The 18,431-nt window shown below is 41.9% G+C and overlaps 4 non-coding genes across 4 annotated transcripts; all 4 read right to left on the bottom strand.

The window, feature by feature from the left end:
• Positions 1–10,990: 10,990 nt before the first annotated feature.
• On the bottom strand, positions 10,991–11,154 carry LOC135045161 (U1 spliceosomal RNA). The gene has a single exon (XR_010237690.1). It is a non-coding gene; the product is annotated as a U1 spliceosomal RNA (small nuclear RNA).
• Positions 11,155–11,304: 150 nt separating this feature from the next.
• On the bottom strand, positions 11,305–11,468 carry LOC135044982 (U1 spliceosomal RNA). Its single transcript, XR_010237518.1, has one exon. It is a non-coding gene; the product is annotated as a U1 spliceosomal RNA (small nuclear RNA).
• Positions 11,469–12,142: 674 nt separating this feature from the next.
• On the bottom strand, positions 12,143–12,305 carry LOC135044414 (U1 spliceosomal RNA). The gene has a single exon (XR_010237018.1). It is a non-coding gene; the product is annotated as a U1 spliceosomal RNA (small nuclear RNA).
• A 152-nt stretch (positions 12,306–12,457) lies between these two features.
• Positions 12,458–12,621, bottom strand: LOC135044746 (U1 spliceosomal RNA). Its single transcript, XR_010237286.1, has one exon. It is a non-coding gene; the product is annotated as a U1 spliceosomal RNA (small nuclear RNA).
• Positions 12,622–18,431: the final 5,810 nt, after the last annotated feature.

Consider the following 18,431-nt stretch of genomic DNA (forward strand, 5'->3'; position numbering starts at 1 on the left):
GATTTGGGATAGGGCTGGGGAGGGCCGTTGCTCAGGCACATCTCTGTCAAGTAAGTTGCATTTGATTTGTTGTTTGGGGGTGCTTCAGTATTAGGCAGCCTTCTGCCCTACCATGTTCATCTGAAAATATGTGTTCTCCCTGCAGTTGTTGTCCCCAGATGAGAGTTCCCTTGTGCTGCCTCAGTTGAATCTCCTTTTGGAGAAGACCTCAATAAGATTGTAGCTGATCTGGCTACTGCTAAAACAGCTTGCCTACCTAGTATGACTCCTACCACGCAGAAGGCTAAAAGTACTTTTCTTGGCCCTTTCATCCTCCAGGTAAAGCGTACCCAAGGTCAGGCATACCCAAAGCAAGCTCATGTTTCCAGACCTGCCAAGCCCAGACTGAAGCAATCCTGGGCTGCCCATCAGCCTGCTTCCAAAACGGACAAGCCTGCCGCATGACGGTGCAGGCCTCCCTCTGGGGGATCCCAGGGTGGGGGGCCCGACTTCTAGGTTTGGCAAAGAAAGGTATAATTCTAAGCTAGAGAATTCTGTTTGGAGCTCACCTTGTACTTTGTGAAGAAATAATCAGCATTGTGGCTGAGCAGATACATGTAGTGTGTGGCTGCAAACTGCATGGATCTGCTGCGTTGTAATGCTGATTCTTTTTTTTTTGCAAAGTACCAATAGCTTCATATAATGTTCACAATTTTTATGCAGGATCAAATAGCTCAATAGGTAGGGTGTTTGATTAGAATTCAACAGGTTATAGGTTTGAATCCTGGGTATGGTAGTTTGAGATGTGTTATTTAATAAAGTATGTTGTTCTGACTGCCGGCATCCTATCACCTGGGATATCATACTAAATAAATGGAGTTGATAAATTTTTTTTTTTTTTTTTAACTAGGGACAATTTCCAGATACTTCTCTTTATAACTGAGATTGCCCCCTGGAACTTCACATCAGTTGACAACTATGCATGAGTGGGCAGTGCTTGCCCTGGATCTGTCCACCCATTTATGTGCCGCCATAAAATAAAGCATGACTAACAGTTATCCTGGGCGTACACTACACAATTATCTGTCAGGCTATCTATCCAGTCTGGATGGATGGAATGAAAATCTGGTAATGTATAGGAGCAAATGTCAATTAACCATTTGCTCCCAAACACTAGAAAAGTGGTCAAAAATGGTCATTACACAAATTGGTTAAACCCAAAATTTAACCAATTTGTTTAGGGGACCATTTTTGTCCATTTTTTAGTGTTTGAGAGTAAATCGTTGATGGTCATTTGCTCACATAGATAACCGGATTTCTATTCCAACCAGCCAGTGTTGGAGAGATGGTCTGCCAGATTACATAATGCATACCAGAGCCATAACTAGACTTTTTGGTGCCCTGTGACAGAGAATTATATGCCCTCCCCCCCATTTTTGCAATATGGACAAAAGGTGCATGCCTTGTGGGGAAGGGGCATAACAAGATTGGTCTCAGAGAAAGCACATGAGATATGAAGATATATCTAGTATACTTGACACTCAATGGTTTGTGGTATTGCAGGGGTGCCCTCCTTAAATGCATATACAGTCACACATGGCATGTTTGTGTAAATGGCATATCAGCAGTCAGCACTAACTGGTGACATGCCATTTGTACAAGTAAGCCATGTGTGACTAATATATAAACATACTTTATTAAATAACACCTCAAACTATCATACCCAGGATTCAAACCTATAACCTGTTAAATTCTAATCAAACACCCTACCCATTGAGCTACTTGATCCTGCATCTATTCTAACCTCCAAAAACAGATTCAGTTGCATTTTCCAGCGTGTTTTGTTTGCGCCTTTGCAAATGTCTTACATCGACAAACTTATTTAGTACTATTTTGCAAATAGGGTTACATTGTCGCAACATTGTGTTCCCTAATTGCTTGATTTTTTAAATGCAAAAATTGATAAAGACACCTGATAATTGCTCTGTGGAGTCTTCTTTTGTGTCTACTTCTTATCTACATTTAATTCCCTACCTATAATCAAGGCATTTTTAAATGCTGGGTGCTGCCAGGACGTGAGGCCTACCTAGTCTTTAGATCTGAATTTGAATGTACTTGTGAACTAACTTAATTTCCTACTTCTAAACTCATTCCTAAATTCACTACTTACATTAATCCTGTAGTTGGGCATTTTGAGCCTTCAATTGTGGGCATTGTTTTGTGTCCAGACCAGCAGCTGGTGGTGTGCATTTGCTGGAAAGGCATCGAAGACCTCCGATATGCTGCATCTCCTGATGTGTGTCTGCCTCAAGTGGCTGTCAGCAAATGCATGCTAGACACCCCATTCCAAGCTGATTGTGACATCACGGAACATGCATCATAGAACAGGCATGCTAGAACATGGGTCTTCAACCTGCGACCCTCCAGCTGCTGTGGAACTACATATCCCAGCATGCCCTGCCTCAGTTTTAGCATACCTTAATAGCAAAACTGTGGCAGGGCATGCTGGGATGTGTAGTTTCACAGCAGCTGGAGGGCCACAGGATGAAGACCCATGTGCTAGAACCAAACCGCAGGTACATTGAATGCTAGCAAGCTGAATGTTTAAATCCTTTTTGTTCCGCAGCATTCCAATGCGGAAGATTCCATGGAACCAGAGATTATTCCATTGAGAAGGACATGCTGCCTGGATGACTGCACTGTGCAAATTAAATCACGGAGCCAGTTGGCTTGTGGGTGGCTCTGGTGACTGGGTGGTTGGGTGGGCGGTGTGTCGGAGGTGGAGCACATGCAAATGAATGTGTATCATCCAGCTAGTGAGAGAGAAAACTCATGCAGGAGTGTGCCTGCTTGTCAGTGAGTTATGCACCTTGCCAGACGTCAAATCTACATGGAGCAACTGGAGGGGACAAGAGCAGGTTTGGAAAATATACACAGAAGAGCATATATGCTGGCGCATTCTCCATGATTGTGTCAGCTTATGTTTTGGTGCACTGCACTTTCCTCCACTAAGTTTTAGCCATTTTGTTTAAACGCAAGTGTAGTTGCTTCTCGCTCTTTTGGCTGTGATATTGTATTGTGGTTGAAGAGTCTGCTGGAGGGATTGTTTTCTTCATTGGCGAGAGACTGAAGATATTCCAGGATGGAAGGCTTGGGAACACTATCCGTTTTTCAGTTGTGGAAGAGTTGAAAGACCGGATTGGACTACATTCTATAGTAAAGGGTATCTTTGTATTTATTAATCCTCCCTTTATATGTGTCTGTCTTTCAATAAAGCTTTGGGCTTGTGATTCCGTCACCCTCTTACACTCCACACCCATAGCCTTATTAACTATTGTATTGTTTAAATGTATAGTGCAGTTCATGATTTATAGTGTAGGCTGACCTGTACTGTAGTTCTTGAACTGTACTATACCGACAGCATTTGTATTGTGTTTTGGCTGTGCTGCAACACAGTACTTATGTGTGTAATGTTTATGTATGTTTTTTTGCTTCTTTATGTCAATAAAGACTGCTTTTTCAATCCAATATCTGAAAACAATCAATGTTTATCTTTGATGGCAATAGAAGTGGTATGATATTTGCTGCTTTTGAAAGGCAATATCTGATATGTCCCCTATCTGGGAACCATATATTAAATGGCTTTTCAGAAAAGGGAGATGGGAGAAGAGCTTTCAGTACTTGTAGGACCGATGCACATTTCCTATTCTAGCCTCCAAAAACAGATTCAGTTGCATTTTCCAGCGTGTTTTGGATGCGCCTTTGCAAATGTCTTACATCGACAAACTTATTTAGTACTATTTTGCAAATAGGGTTACATTGTTGCAACATTGTGTTCCCTAATTGCTTGATTTTTTAAATGCAACAATTGATAAAAACACCTGATAACTGCTCTGCGGAGTCTTATTTTGTGTCTACTTCTTATCTACATTTAATTCCGTACCTCTAATCAAGGCATTTTTAAATGCTGGCGGCTGCCAGGACGTGAGGCCTACCTAGACTTTAGATCTGAATTTGAATGTACTTGTGAACTAACTTAATTTCCTACTTCTAAATTCATTCCTAAATTCACTACTTACATGAATCCTGTAGTTGGGCATTTTGGGACTTCGATTGTGGGCATTGTTTTGTGTCCAGACCAGCAGCAGGTGGTGTGCATTTGCTGGAAAGGCATCAAAGACCTCCGATATGCTGCATCTCCTGATGTGTGTCTCCCTCAAGTGGCTGTCAGCAAATGCCTGCTAGACACCCCATTCCAAGCTGATTGTGACATCACGGAACATGCATCATAGAACAGGCATGCTAAAACATGGGTCTTCAACCTGCGACCCTCCAGCTGCTGTGGAACTACACATCCCAGCATGCCCTGCCTCAGTTTTAGCATACCTTATAGCAAAACTGTGGCAGGGCGTGCTGGGATGTGTAGTTTCACAGCAGCTGGAGGGCCACAGGATGAAGACCCATGTGCTAGAGCCAAGCCGCAGGTACATTGAATGCTAGCAAGCTGAATATTTAAATCCTTTTTGTTCCGCAGCATTCCAATGCGGAAGATTCCATGGAACCAGAGATCCTTCCATTGAGAAGGACATGCTGCCTGGATGACTACACTGTGCAAATTAAATCACGGAGCCAGTTGGTTTGTGGGTGGCTCTGGTGACTGGGTGGTTGGGTGGGTGGTGTGTCGGAGGTGGAGCACATGCAAATGATTGTGTATCATCCAGCTAGTGAGAGTGAAAACTCATGCAGGAGTGTGCCTGCTTGTCAGTGGGTTATGCACCTTGCCAGACGTTAAATCTACATAGAGCAGCTGGAGGGGACAAGAGCATGTTTGCAAAATATAGATAGAAGAGCATATATGCTGGCGCATTCTCCATGATTGTGTCAGCTTATGTTTTGGTGCACTGCACTTTCCTCCACTAAGTTTTAGCCATTTTTGTTAAGCTCAAGTGTAGTTGCTTCTCGGCCTTTTGGCTGTGATCTTGTATTGTGGTTGAAGGGTCTGCTGGAGGGAGGGATTGCTTTCTTCATTGGCGAAAGACCAAAGATATTCCAGGATGGAAGGCTTGGGAACACTATCTGTTTTTCAGTTGTGGAAGAGCACAGAGGTCGGATTGGACTACATTCTATAGTAAAGGATGTCTTTCTATTTATTAAACCTCCCCTTATATGTGTCAGTCTTTCAATAAAGCTTCGGGCTTGTGATTCCCTCACCCTCTTACACTCCACACCCATAGCCTTATTAACTGTTGTATTATTGTACAGTTTAAATGTATAGTGCAGTTCATGATTTATAGTGTAGGCTGGCCTGTGCTGTAGTTCTTGAACTGTACTATACCATCAGCATTTCTATTGTGTTTTGGCTGTGCCGCAACGCGGTACTTATGTGTGTAATGTTTATGTATGTTTTTTTGCTTCTTTATGTGCATCGGTCCTACAAGTAATGAAAGCTCTTCTCCCATCTCCCTTTTCTGAAAAGCCATTTAATATATGGTTCCCAGATAGGGGACATATCAGATATTGGATTTCAAAAGCATCAAATATCATACCACTTTTATTGCCATCAAAGATAAACATTGATTGTTTTCAGATATTGGCTTGAAAAAGCAGTCTTTATTGACATAAAAAAAAACATACATAAACATTGCACACATAAATACAGTGTTGCAGCACAGCCAAAACACAATACAAATGCTGACGGTATAGTACAGTTCAAGAACTACAGCACAGGCCAGTCTACACTATAAATCATGAACTGCACTATACATTTAAAGTATACAATAATACAACAGTTAATAAGGCTATGGGTGTGGAGTGTAAGAGGGTGAGGGATTCACAAAACCGAAGCTTTATTGTAACACAGACACATATAAGGGGAGGGTCAATAAATAGAAAGATATCCTTTACTATAGAATGTAGTCCAATCCGACCTCTGTGCTCTTCCACAACTGAAAAACAGATAGTGTTCCCAAGCCTTCCATCCTGGAATATCTTTGGTCTTTCGCCAATGAAGAAAACAATCCCTCCCTCCAGCAGACCCTTCAACCACGATACAAGATCACAGCCAAAAGGCCGAGAAGCAACTACACTTGAGCTTAACAAAAATGGCTAAAACTTAGTGGAGGAAAGTGCAGTGCACCAAAACATAAGCTGACACAATCATGGAGAATGCGCCAGCATATATGCTCTTCTATCTATATTTTGCAAACCTGCTCTTGTCCCCTCCAGCTGCTCTATGTAGATTTAACGTCTGGCAAGGTGCATAACCCACTGACAAGCAGGAACACTCCTGCATGAGTTTTCTCTCTCACTAGCTGGATGATACACAATCATTTGCATGCGCTCCACTTCCGACACACCACCCACCCAACCACCCAGTCACCAGAGCCACCCACAAGCCAACTGGCTCCGTGATTTAATTTGCACAGTGTAGTCATCCAGGCAGCATGTCCTTCTCAATGGAAGGATCTCTGGTTCCATGGAATCTTCCGCATTGGAATGCTGCGGAACAAAAAGGATTTAAATATTCAGCTTGCTAGCATTCAATGTACCTGCGGCTTGGCTCTAGCACATGGGTCTTCATCCTGTGGCCCTCCAGCTGCTGTGAAACTACACATCCCAGCATGCCCTGCCACAGTTTTGCTATTAAGGTATGCTAAAACTGAGGCAGGGCATGCTGGGATGTGTAGTTCCACAGCAGCTGGAGGGTCGCAGGTTGAAGACCCATGTTTTAGCATGCCTGTTCTATGATGCATGTTCCATGATGTCACAATCAGCTTGGAATGGGGTGTCTAGCAGGCATTTGCTGACAGCCACTTGAGGGAGACACACATCAGGAGATGCAGCATATCGGAGGTCTTCGATGCCTTTCCAGCAAATGCACACCACCTGCTGCTGGTCTGGACACAAAACAATGCCCACAATCGAAGTCCCAAAATGCCCAACTACAGGATTCATGTAAGTAGTGAATTTAGGAATGAATTTAGAAGTAGGAAATTAAGTTAGTTCACAAGTACATTCAAATTCAGATCTAAAGACTAAACACAAAACACAAAATAAGACTCCACAGAGCAATTATCAGGTGTCTTTATCAATTGTTGCATTTAAAAAATCAAGCAATTAGGGAGCACAATGTTGCGACAATGTAACCCTATTTGCAAAATAGTACTAAATAAGTTTGTCGATGTAAGACATTTGCAAAGGCGCAAACAAAACACGCTGGAAAATGCAACTGAATCTGTTTTTGGAGGTTAGAAAAGATGCAGGATCAAGTAGATCCATGGGTAGGGTGTTTGATTAGAATTCAACAGGTTATAGGTTTGAATCCTGGGTATGATAGTTTGAGGTGTTATTTAATAAAGCATGTTTATATATTAGTCACACATGGCTTACTTGTACAAATGGCATGTCACCAGTTAGTGCTGACTGCTGATATGCCATTTGCACTAAAACAAATTAAAATGGTAAAAGTTATTGTACTTTAAGTAAAAATAAAAGCTAAAATATCAATCCCAGTTTTGGATTACTTTAATGAACAAAAAAAAATGCATATAGCAAAGGATAGTTTCAATCTGCCTACCTCTGGGTTATGGACCCAGCATGCTTCCATTACAGTACTCTGCTGCACATGTAAGTGCAAGAGATCCTGAAGCACTCACTCATCATGGGAAAGTACCAATGTGTTTCTTCATTGGTTGATGGAAGAAACATCTTACAAAAACTCTCCACATTATTGACTTTTTAAAATGTTTCTAGGAATCGTTCTAGATGAATGCTTATTAGCCTTTGTCAGTATGGACTTTTACAAAGTGTTGCTGTGGCGCAATCAGTTACTGTGTAAGGCTATTAACCAAAAGGTTGGTGGTTCAATCCCACCCAGGGACGTAATTGACCTTGTTATCAGATGTTGGTGATCTTTATGTAGACAAGTGAAAATTTCAAACCCCCTCTTATGGTGTAGGGTACCTGGCCTTCTCTGATGTAATCAGAGTTAGATTTGATTCAGTGATTTTATAAAAACAGCTAGGAAGCACAATTTAGCAGTGGGTTGCAGAGAAAAAGAAATATGCTGGCAAAAAAATCCAATTGAGTGATTAAACAGCTTTTCATTTTCTGGCTTTATTTTTATGCTAACAAATTTGTTCTCTGAAAAGTGTCCACAAAGCCAAGTTTCTGATTAACACATTTGTAGGGATGGTTTTTAACCTATTACTAAATTAAACTTGCTTCATTGGAAAGGCAGCAAGATGCATCCTCATTTCAATATCTACTGAAATAATACAGGTTGACACCAGGAAACATTAACGCCACTGCATCCTTTGTGCTTTCTCATGTGGAAGTCTGTTTAATGTGAAAACAAGGTGATATCTAATTAGCACACAGGTAAGGAATTAAGAAAATATTTATTTAAGGGTGAAGATGTTTCTCACAAAATCGTTGCCCCAATGCATCATTGAAATTCAAGCTGGAAAGATGATTTTAATATATCACTTGTACATTTTGTATTGCTCTTCTGGTGACAATGTAGTTTGTTTTTGTCAATTACCATTTTAATAATCGGGTAAAGAAAATTAAGTGGATTTTTGAAAGAAAACAATACTGTCAATATACTATTAAAACAAATGAAAATGGTAAAAGTTATTGTACTTTAAGTAAAAATAAAAGAGCAAAAATATCAATCCCAGTTTTGGATTACTTTAATTAACAAAAAAAAAACGCATATAGCAGAGGATAGTTTCAATCTGCCTACCTCTGGGCTATGGACCCAGCATGCTTCCATTACAGTACTCTGCTGCACATGTAATTGCAAGAGATCCTGAAGCACTCACTCATCATGGGAAAGTACCAATGTGTTTCTTCATTGGTTGATGGAAGAAACATCTTACAAAAACTCTCCAGATTATTGACTATTTAAAGTTTTTCTAGGAAACGTTCTAGATGAATGCTTATTAGCCTTTGTCAGTATGTACTTTTGCAAAGTGTCGCTGTGGCGCAATCAGTTAGTGTGTACAGCTATTAACCAAAAGGTTGGTGGTTCAATCCCACCCAGGGATGTAATTGACCTTGTTATCAGATTTTGGTGATCTTTAAGCAGACAAGTCAAAATTTCAAAAACCCCTGTTATGGTGTAGGGTACCTGGCCTTCTCTGATGTAATCAGAGTTAGATTTGATTCAGTGATTTTATAAAAACAGCTAGGAAGCACAATTTAGCAGTGGTTTGCAGAGAAAAAGAAATATGCTGGCAAAAAAATCAAATTGAGTGATTAAACAGCTCTTCATTTTCTGGCTTTATTTTTATGCTAACAAATTTGTTCTCTGAAAAGTGTCCACAAAGCCAAGTATCTGATTAACATCTTTGTAGGGATGGTTTTTCACCTATTACTAAATTAAACTTGCTTCATTGGAAAGGCAGCAAGATGCATCCTCATTTCAATATCTACTGAAATAATACAGGTTGACACCAGGAAACATTAACGCCACTGCATCCTTGCTGCTTTCTCATGTGGAAGTCTGTTTAATGTGAAAACAAGGTGATATCTAATTAGCACACAGGTAAGGAATTAAGAAAATCTTTATTTAAGGGTGAAGATGTTTCTCACAAAATCGTTGCCCCAATGCATCATTGAAATTCAAGCTGGAAAGATGATTTTAATATATCACTTGTACATTTTGTATTGCTCTTCTGGTGACAATGTAGTTTGTTTTTGTCAATTACCATTTTAATAATAGGGTAAAGAAAATTAAGTGGATTTTTGAAAGAAAACAATACTGTCAATATACTATTAAAACAAATTAAAATGGTAAAAGTTATTGTACTTTAAGTAAAAATAAAAGAGCAAAAATATCAATCCCAGTTTTGGATTACTTTAATTAACAAAAAAAAAATGCATATAGCAGAGGATAGTTTCAATCTGCCTACCTCTGGGTTAAGGGGCCCAGCATGCTTCCATTGCAGTACTCTGCTGCACATGTAAGTGCAAGAGATCCTGAAGCACTCACTCATCATGGGAAAGTACCAATGCGTTTCTTCATTGGTTGATGGAAGAAACATCTTACAAAAACTCTCCAGATTATTGACTTTTTAAAGTTTTCTAGGAAACGTTCTAGATGAATGCTTATTAACCTTTGTCAGTATGTACTTTTGCAAAGTGTCTCGGTGGTGCAATCGGTTAGTGTGTTTGGTTATTAATCAAAGGGTTGGTGGTTCAATCCCACCCAGGGATGTTATTGACCTTGTCATCAGATTTTGGTGATCTTTAAGTAGACAAGTCAAAATTTCAAACCCCCTCTTATGGTGTAGGGTACCTGGCCTTCTCTGATGTAATCAGAGTTAGATTTGATTAAGTGATTTTATAAAAGAACAGCTAGGAAGCACAACTTAGCAGTGGGTTGCAGAGAAAAAGAAATACGCTTGCAGAAAAATCCAATTGAGTGATTAAACAGCTCTTCATTTTCTGGCTTTATTTTTATGCTAACTAATTTGTTCTCTGAAAAGTGTCCACAAAGCCAAGTATCTGATTAACACCTTTGTAGGGATGGTTTTTCACCTATTACTAAATTAAACTTGCTTCATTGGAAAGGCAGCAAGTGATGTCATCCAAGCAGTGGGTCAAAGTTGGCTTCAACCCTCGTCTGCTTATGAAAAGAGAAAAGGGATATGCAGGGCATGGCGGCCTTTTGCGACGCTTGGATGACCCCTAGTTCGCATTAAACACCCCCACCCTCCTTCGGTGTGGGGCTCATGTTGGCCATGCCCCAGCCCCTGAAGCATTCAAGCTGATTTCTTGCAGCAGCTGGGTACTGTAACAGCTCCAGAGCTGCTCTGTAAGGCAAGTAAAAGGGTGTGGGCCCTGCAGCACTACCTGTAGTTTGCATTGTGCATTGGAAGGCACAAAGTAAGCAGACGGGAGGAGAAGTCAGGATAGTGCACAAGGTTATAGAAGGGAGGGGCTCAAGAAAAGAGAAGTGGAAACAGACAGCATACTAGGCTGGAGAGAGACCTGAGACAAAGAGATCTGAATTATACGAGAGCCGTCCAGGGGAAACACAAATTATGCAGTCAAGTTTCCCACATTTGGGGAAATCGCAAGGGGCAGCACACCCAGAGTGCAATGGGTGAGCCTTGCCCTGGGAGAAGCACCTTCATGATCATAGTATCTCACCTGGCAGGTTAGTAGGAGTTGGGCTAGAGCTGGGGAGGGTCGCTGCTCGGGCACTACCTTTCAAGTGAAGGAGATCCAACTGAGGCAGCACAAGGGAACTCTCAAAAGAAGAACAAGGCTAGAGGAAGATCTGAGACAAAGAAATCTGACTTTACCAGAGCTGACCAGAGGAAAGCACAAACACAGTCCACCACTACCACAAATAATGCAGTCGAGTTTCCCACATTTGGGGAAATCACAGGGGTCAGCATACCCAGAATGCAATGAATGAACCTCACCCTGGGAAAACAATCTTCATGACAATAGTATCTCCTATGCAAAATAAGTATGATTTGGGATAGGGCTGGGGAGGGCCGCTGCTCAGGCACATCTCTGTCAAGTAAAGGAGATTCAACTGAGGCAGCACAAGGGAACTCTCATCTGGGGACAACAACTGCAGGGAGAACACATATTTTCAGATGAACATGGGGTGGCAGAAGGCTGCCTAATACTGAAGCACCCCCAAACAACAAACCAAATGCAACAACTAGTGCAAGCATTCCTGGGGGATGGCCTGCAGCAGATGGATTTGAATATGGTGATGTCATCCAAGCAGTGGGTCAAAGTTGGCTTCAACCCTTGTCTGCATATGAAAAGAGAAAAGGAGCGTGCAGGGCATGGAGGCCTTTTGTGGTGCTTGGATGACCCCTAGTTCGCATTAAGCACCCCCACCCTCCTTCGGTGTGGGGCTCATGTTGGCCATTCCCCAGCCCCTGAAGCATTCAAGCTGATTTCTTGCAGCAGCTGGGCACTGTAACAGCTCCAGAGCTGCTCTGTAAAGCAAGTAAAAGGGTGTGGGCCCTGCAGCACTACCCGTAGTTTGCATTGTGCATTGGGAGGCACAAAGTAAGCAGACGGGAGGAGAAGTCAGGATAGTGCACAAGGGTATAAAAGGGAGGGGCTCAAGAAAAAAGAAGTGGAACCAGACAGCAAACTAGGCTGGAGAGAGACCTGAGACAAAGAGATCTGAATTACATGAGAGCCGACCAGGGAAAACTCAAATTATGCAGTCAAGTTTCCCACATTTGGGGAAATCGCAGGGGCAGCACACCCAGAGTGCAATGGGTGAGCCTTGCCCTGGGAGAAGCAACTTCATGATCATAGTATCTCACCTGGCAGGTAAGTAGGAGTTGGGCTAGAGCTGGGGAGGGTCGCTGCTCGGGCACCCCCCTGTCAAGTGAAGGAGATCCAACTGAGGCAGCACAAGGGAACTCTCGAAAGAAGAACAAGGCTAGAGGAAGATCTGAGACAAAGAAATCTGAATTTTACCAGAGCTGACCAGAGGAAAGCACAAATACAGTCCCCCACTACCACAAATAATGCAGTCGAGTTTCCCACATTTGGGGAAATCACAGGGGTCAGCATACCCAGAATGCAATGAATGAACCTAACCCTGGGAGAACAATCTTCATGACCATGGTATCTCCTATGCAAAATAAGTATGATTTGGGATAGGGCTGGGGAGGGCCGTTGCTCAGGCACATCTCTGTCAAGTAAGTTGCATTTGATTTGTTGTTTGGGGGTGCTTCAGTATTAGGCAGCCTTCTGCCCTACCATGTTCATCTGAAAATATGTGTTCTCCCTGCAGTTGTTGTCCCCAGATGAGAGTTCCCTTGTGCTGCCTCAGTTGAATCTCCTTTTGGAGAAGACCTCAATAAGATTGTAGCTGATCTGGCTACTGCTAAAACAGCTTGCCTACCTAGTTTGACTCCTACCACGCAGAAGGCTAAAAGTACTTTTCTTGGCCCTTTCATCCTCCAGGTAAAGCGTACCCAAGGTCAGGCATACCCAAAGCAAGCTCATGTTTCCAGACCTGCCAAGCCCAGACTGAAGCAATCCTGGGCTGCCCATCAGCCTGCTTCCAAAACGGACAAGCCTGCCGCATGACGGTGCAGGCCTCCCTCTGGGGGATCCCAGGGTGGGGGGCCCGACTTCTAGGTTTGGCAAAGAAAGGTATAATTCTAAGCTAGAGAATTCTGTTTGGAGCTCACCTTGTACTTTGTGAAGAAATAATCAGCATTGTGGCTGAGCAGATACATGTAGTGTGTGGCTGCAAACTGCATGGATCTGCTGCGTTGTAATGCTGATTCTTTTTTTTTGCAAAGTACCAATAGCTTCATATAATGTTCACAATTTTTATGCAGGATCAAATAGCTCAATAGGTAGGGTGTTTGATTAGAATTCAACAGGTTATAGGTTTGAATCCTGGGTATGGTAGTTTGAGATGTGTTATTTAATAAAGTATGTTGTTCTGACTGCCGGCATCCTATCACCTGGGATATCATACTAAATAAATGGAGTTGATCAAATTTTTTTTTTTTTTTAACTAGGGACAATTTCCAGATACTTCCCTTTATAACTGAGATTGCCCCCTGGAACTTCACATCAGTTGACAACTATGCATGAGTGGGCAGTGCTTGCCCTGGATCTGTCCACCCATTTATGTGCCGCCATAAAATAAAGCATGACTAACAGTTATCCTGGGCGTACACTACACAATTATCTGTCAGGCTATCTATCCAGTCTGGATGGTTGGAATGAAAATCTGGTAATGTATAGGAGCAAATGTCAATTAACCATTTGCTCCCAAACACTAGAAAAGTGGTCAAAAATGGTCATTACACAAATTGGTTAAACCCAAAATTTAACCAATTTGTTTAGGGGACCATTTTTGTCCATTTTTTAGTGTTTGAGAGTAAATCGTTGATGGTCATTTGCTCACATAGATAACCGGATTTCTATTCCAACCAGCCAGTGTTGGAGAGATGGTCTGCCAGATTACATAATGCATACCAGAGCCATAACTAGACTTTTTGGTGCCCTGTGACAGAGAATTATATGCCCTCCCCCCCATTTTTGCAATATGGACAAAAGGCGCATGCCTTGTGGGGAAGGGGCATAACAAGATTGGTCTCAGAGAAAGCACATGAGATATGAAGATATATCTAGTATACTTGACACTCAATGGTTTGTGGTATTGCAGGGGTGCCCTCCTTAAATGCATATACAGTCACACATGGCATGTTTGTGTAAATGGCATATCAGCAGTCAGCACTAACTGGTGACATGCCATTTGTACAAGTAAGCAATGTGTGACTAATATATAAACATACTTTATTAAATAACACCTCAAACTATCATACCCAGGATTCAAACCTAAAACCTGTTAAATTCTAATCAAACACCCTACCCATTGAGCTACTTGATCCTGCATCTATTCTAACCTCCAAAAACAGATTCAGTTGCATTTTCCAGCGTGTTTTGTTTGCGCCTTTGCAAATGTCTTACATCGACAAACTTATTTAGTACTATTTTGCAAATAGGGTTACATTGTCGCAACATTGTGTTCCCTAATTGCTTGATTTTTTAAATGCAAAAATTGATAAAGACACCTGATAATTGCTCTGTGGAGTCTTCTTTTGTGTCTACTTCTTATCTACATTTAATTCCCTACCTATAATCAAGGCATTTTTAAATGCTGGGTGCTGCCAGGACGTGAGGCCTACCTAGTCTTTAGATCTGAATTTGAATGTACTTGTGAACTAACTTAATTTCCTACTTCTAAATTCATTCCTAAATTCACTACTTACATTAATCCTGTAGTTGGGCATTTTGAGCCTTCAATTGTGGGCATTGTTTTGTGTCCAGACCAGCAGCTGGTGGTGTGCATTTGCTGGAAAGGCATCGAAGACCTCCGATATGCTGCATCTCCTGATGTGTGTCTGCCTCAAGTGGCTGTCAGCAAATGCATGCTAGACACCCCATTCCAAGCTGATTGTGACATCACGGAACATGCATCATAGAACAGGCATGCTAGAACATGGGTCTTCAACCTGCGACCCTCCAGCTGCTGTGGAACTACATATCCCAGCATGCCCTGCCTCAGTTTTAGCATACCTTAAAAGCAAAACTGTGGCAGGGCATGCTGGGATGTGTAGTTTCACAGCAGCTGGAGGGCCACAGGATGAAGACCCATGTGCTAGAACCAAACCGCAGGTACATTGAATGCTAGCAAGCTGAATGTTTAAATCCTTTTTGTTCCGCAGCATTCCAATGCGGAAGATTCCATGGAACCAGAGATTATTCCATTGAGAAGGACATGCTGCCTGGATGACTGCACTGTGCAAATTAAATCACGGAGCCAGTTGGCTTGTGGGTGGCTCTGGTGACTGGGTGGTTGGGTGGGCGGTGTGTCGGAGGTGGAGCACATGCAAATGAATGTGTATCATCCAGCTAGTGAGAGAGAAAACTCATGTAGGAGTGTGCCTGCTTGTCAGTGAGTTATGCACCTTGCCAGACGTCAAATCTACATGGAGCAACTGGAGGGGACAAGAGCAGGTTTGGAAAATATAGACAGAAGAGCATATATGCTGGCGCATTCTCCATGATTGTGTCAGCTTATGTTTTGGTGCACTGCACTTTCCTCCACTAAGTTTTAGCCATTTTGTTTAAACGCAAGTGTAGTTGCTTCTCGCTCTTTTGGCTGTGATATTGTATTGTGGTTGAAGAGTCTGCTGGAGGGATTGTTTTCTTCATTGGCGAGAGACTGAAGATATTTCAGGATGGAAGGCTTGGGAACACTATCCGTTTTTCAGTTGTGGAAGAGTTGAAAGACCGGATTGGACTACATTCTATAGTAAAGGGTATCTTTGTATTTATTAATCCTCCCTTTATATGTGTCTGTCTTTCAATAAAGCTTTGGGCTTGTGATTCCGTCACCCTCTTACACTCCACACCCATAGCCTTATTAACTATTGTATTGTTTAAATGTATAGTGCAGTTCATGATTTATAGTGTAGGCTGACCTGTGCTGTAGTTCTTGAACTGTACTATACCGACAGCATTTGTATTGTGTTTTGGCTGTGCTGCAACACAGTACTTATGTGTGTAATGTTTATGTATGTTTTTTTGCTTCTTTATGTCAATAAAGACTGCTTTTTCAATCCAATATCTGAAAACAATCAATGTTTATCTTTGATGGCAATAGAAGTGGTATGATATTTGCTGCTTTTGAAAGGCAATATCTGATATGTCCCCTATCTGGTAACCATATATTAAATGGCTTTTCAGAAAAGGGAGATGGGAGAAGAGCTTTCAGTACTTGTAGGACCGATGCACATTTCCTATTCTAGCCTCCAAAAACAGATTCAGTTGCATTTTCCAGCGTGTTTTGGATGCGCCTTTGCAAATGTCTTACATCGACAAACTTATTTAGTACTATTTTGCAAATAGGGTTACATTGTTGCAACATTGTGTTCCCTAATTGCTTGATTTTTTAAATGCAACAATTGATAAAAACACCTGATAACTGCTCTGCGGAGTCTTATTTTGTGTCTACTTCTTATCTACATTTAATTCCGTACCTCTAATCAAGGCATTTTTAAATGCTGGCGGCTGCCAGGACGTGAGGCCTACCTAGACTTTAGATCTGAATTTGAATGTACTTGTGAACTAACTTAATTTCCTACTTCTAAATTCATTCCTAAATTCACTACTTACATGAATCCTGTAGTTGGGCATTTTGGGACTTCGATTGTGGGCATTGTTTTGTGTCCAGACCAGCAGCAGGTGGTGTGCATTTGCTGGAAAGGCATCGAAGACCTCCGATATGCTGCATCTCCTGATGTGTGTCTCCCTCAAGTGGCTGTCAGCAAATGCCTGCTAGACACCCCATTCCAAGCTGATTGTGACATCACGGAACATGCATCATAGAACAGGCATGCTAAAACATGGGTCTTCAACCTGCGACCCTCCAGCTGCTGTGGAACTACACATCCCAGCATGCCCTGCCTCAGTTTTAGCATACCTTATAGCAAAACTGTGGCAGGGCATGCTGGGATGTGTAGTTTCACAGCAGCTGGAGGGCCACAGGATGAAGACCCATGTGCTAGAGCCAAGCCGCAGGTACATTGAATGCTAGCAAGCTGAATATTTAAATCCTTTTTGTTCCGCAGCATTCCAATGCGGAAGATTCCATGGAACCAGAGATCCTTCCATTGAGAAGGACATGCTGCCTGGATGACTACACTGTGCAAATTAAATCACGGAGCCAGTTGGTTTGTGGGTGGCTCTGGTGACTGGGTGGTTGGGTGGGTGGTGTGTCGGAGGTGGAGCACATGCAAATGATTGTGTATCATCCAGCTAGTGAGAGTGAAAACTCATGTAGGAGTGTGCCTGCTTGTCAGTGGGTTATGCACCTTGCCAGACGTTAAATCTACATAGAGCAGCTGGAGGGGACAAGAGCAGGTTTGCAAAATATAGATAGAAGAGCATATATGCTGGCGCATTCTCCATGATTGTGTCAGCTTATGTTTTGGTGCACTGCACTTTCCTCCACTAAGTTTTAGCCATTTTTGTTAAGCTCAAGTGTAGTTGCTTCTCGGCCTTTTGGCTGTGATCTTGTATTGTGGTTGAAGGGTCTGCTGGAGGGAGGGATTGCTTTCTTCATTGGCGAAAGACCAAAGATATTCCAGGATGGAAGGCTTGGGAACACTATCCGTTTTTCAATTGTGGAAGAGTTGAAAGACCGGATTGGACTACATTCTATAGTAAAGGATGTCTTTCTATTTATTAATCCTCCCCTTATATGTGTCAGTCTTTCAATAAAGCTTCGGGCTTGTGATTCCCTCACCCTCTTACACTCCACACCCATAGCCTTATTAACTGTTGTATTATTGTACAGTTTAAATGTATAGTGCAGTTCATGATTTATAGTGTAGGCTGGCCTGTGCTGTAGTTCTTGAACTGTACTATACCGTCAGCATTTCTATTGTGTTTTGGCATTGCCGCAACGCGGTACTTATGTGTGTAATGTTTATGTATGTTTTTTTGCTTCTTTATGTGCATCGGTCCTACAAGTACTGAAAGCTCTTCTCCCATCTCCCTTTTCTGAAAAGCCATTTAATATATGGTTCCCAGATAGGGGACATATCAGATATTGCCTTTCAAAAGCATCAAATATCATACCACTTTTATTGCCATCAAAGATAAACATTGATTGTTTTCAGATATTGGCTTGAAAAAGCAGTTTTTATTGACATTATAAAAACATACATAAACATTACACACATAAGTACAGTGTTGCAGCACAGCCAAAACACAATACAAATGCTGACGGTATAGTACAGTTCCAGAACTACAGCACAGGCCAGCCTACACTATAAATCATGAACTGCACTATACATTTAAACTATACAATAATACAACAGTTAATAAGGCTATGGGTGTGGAGTGTAAGAGGGTGAGGGATTCAC

Source organism: Pseudophryne corroboree, unplaced genomic scaffold (assembly GCF_028390025.1).
Source record: "Pseudophryne corroboree isolate aPseCor3 unplaced genomic scaffold, aPseCor3.hap2 scaffold_90, whole genome shotgun sequence".
In the NCBI taxonomy this organism is placed as follows: Eukaryota; Metazoa; Chordata; class Amphibia; order Anura; family Myobatrachidae; genus Pseudophryne; species Pseudophryne corroboree.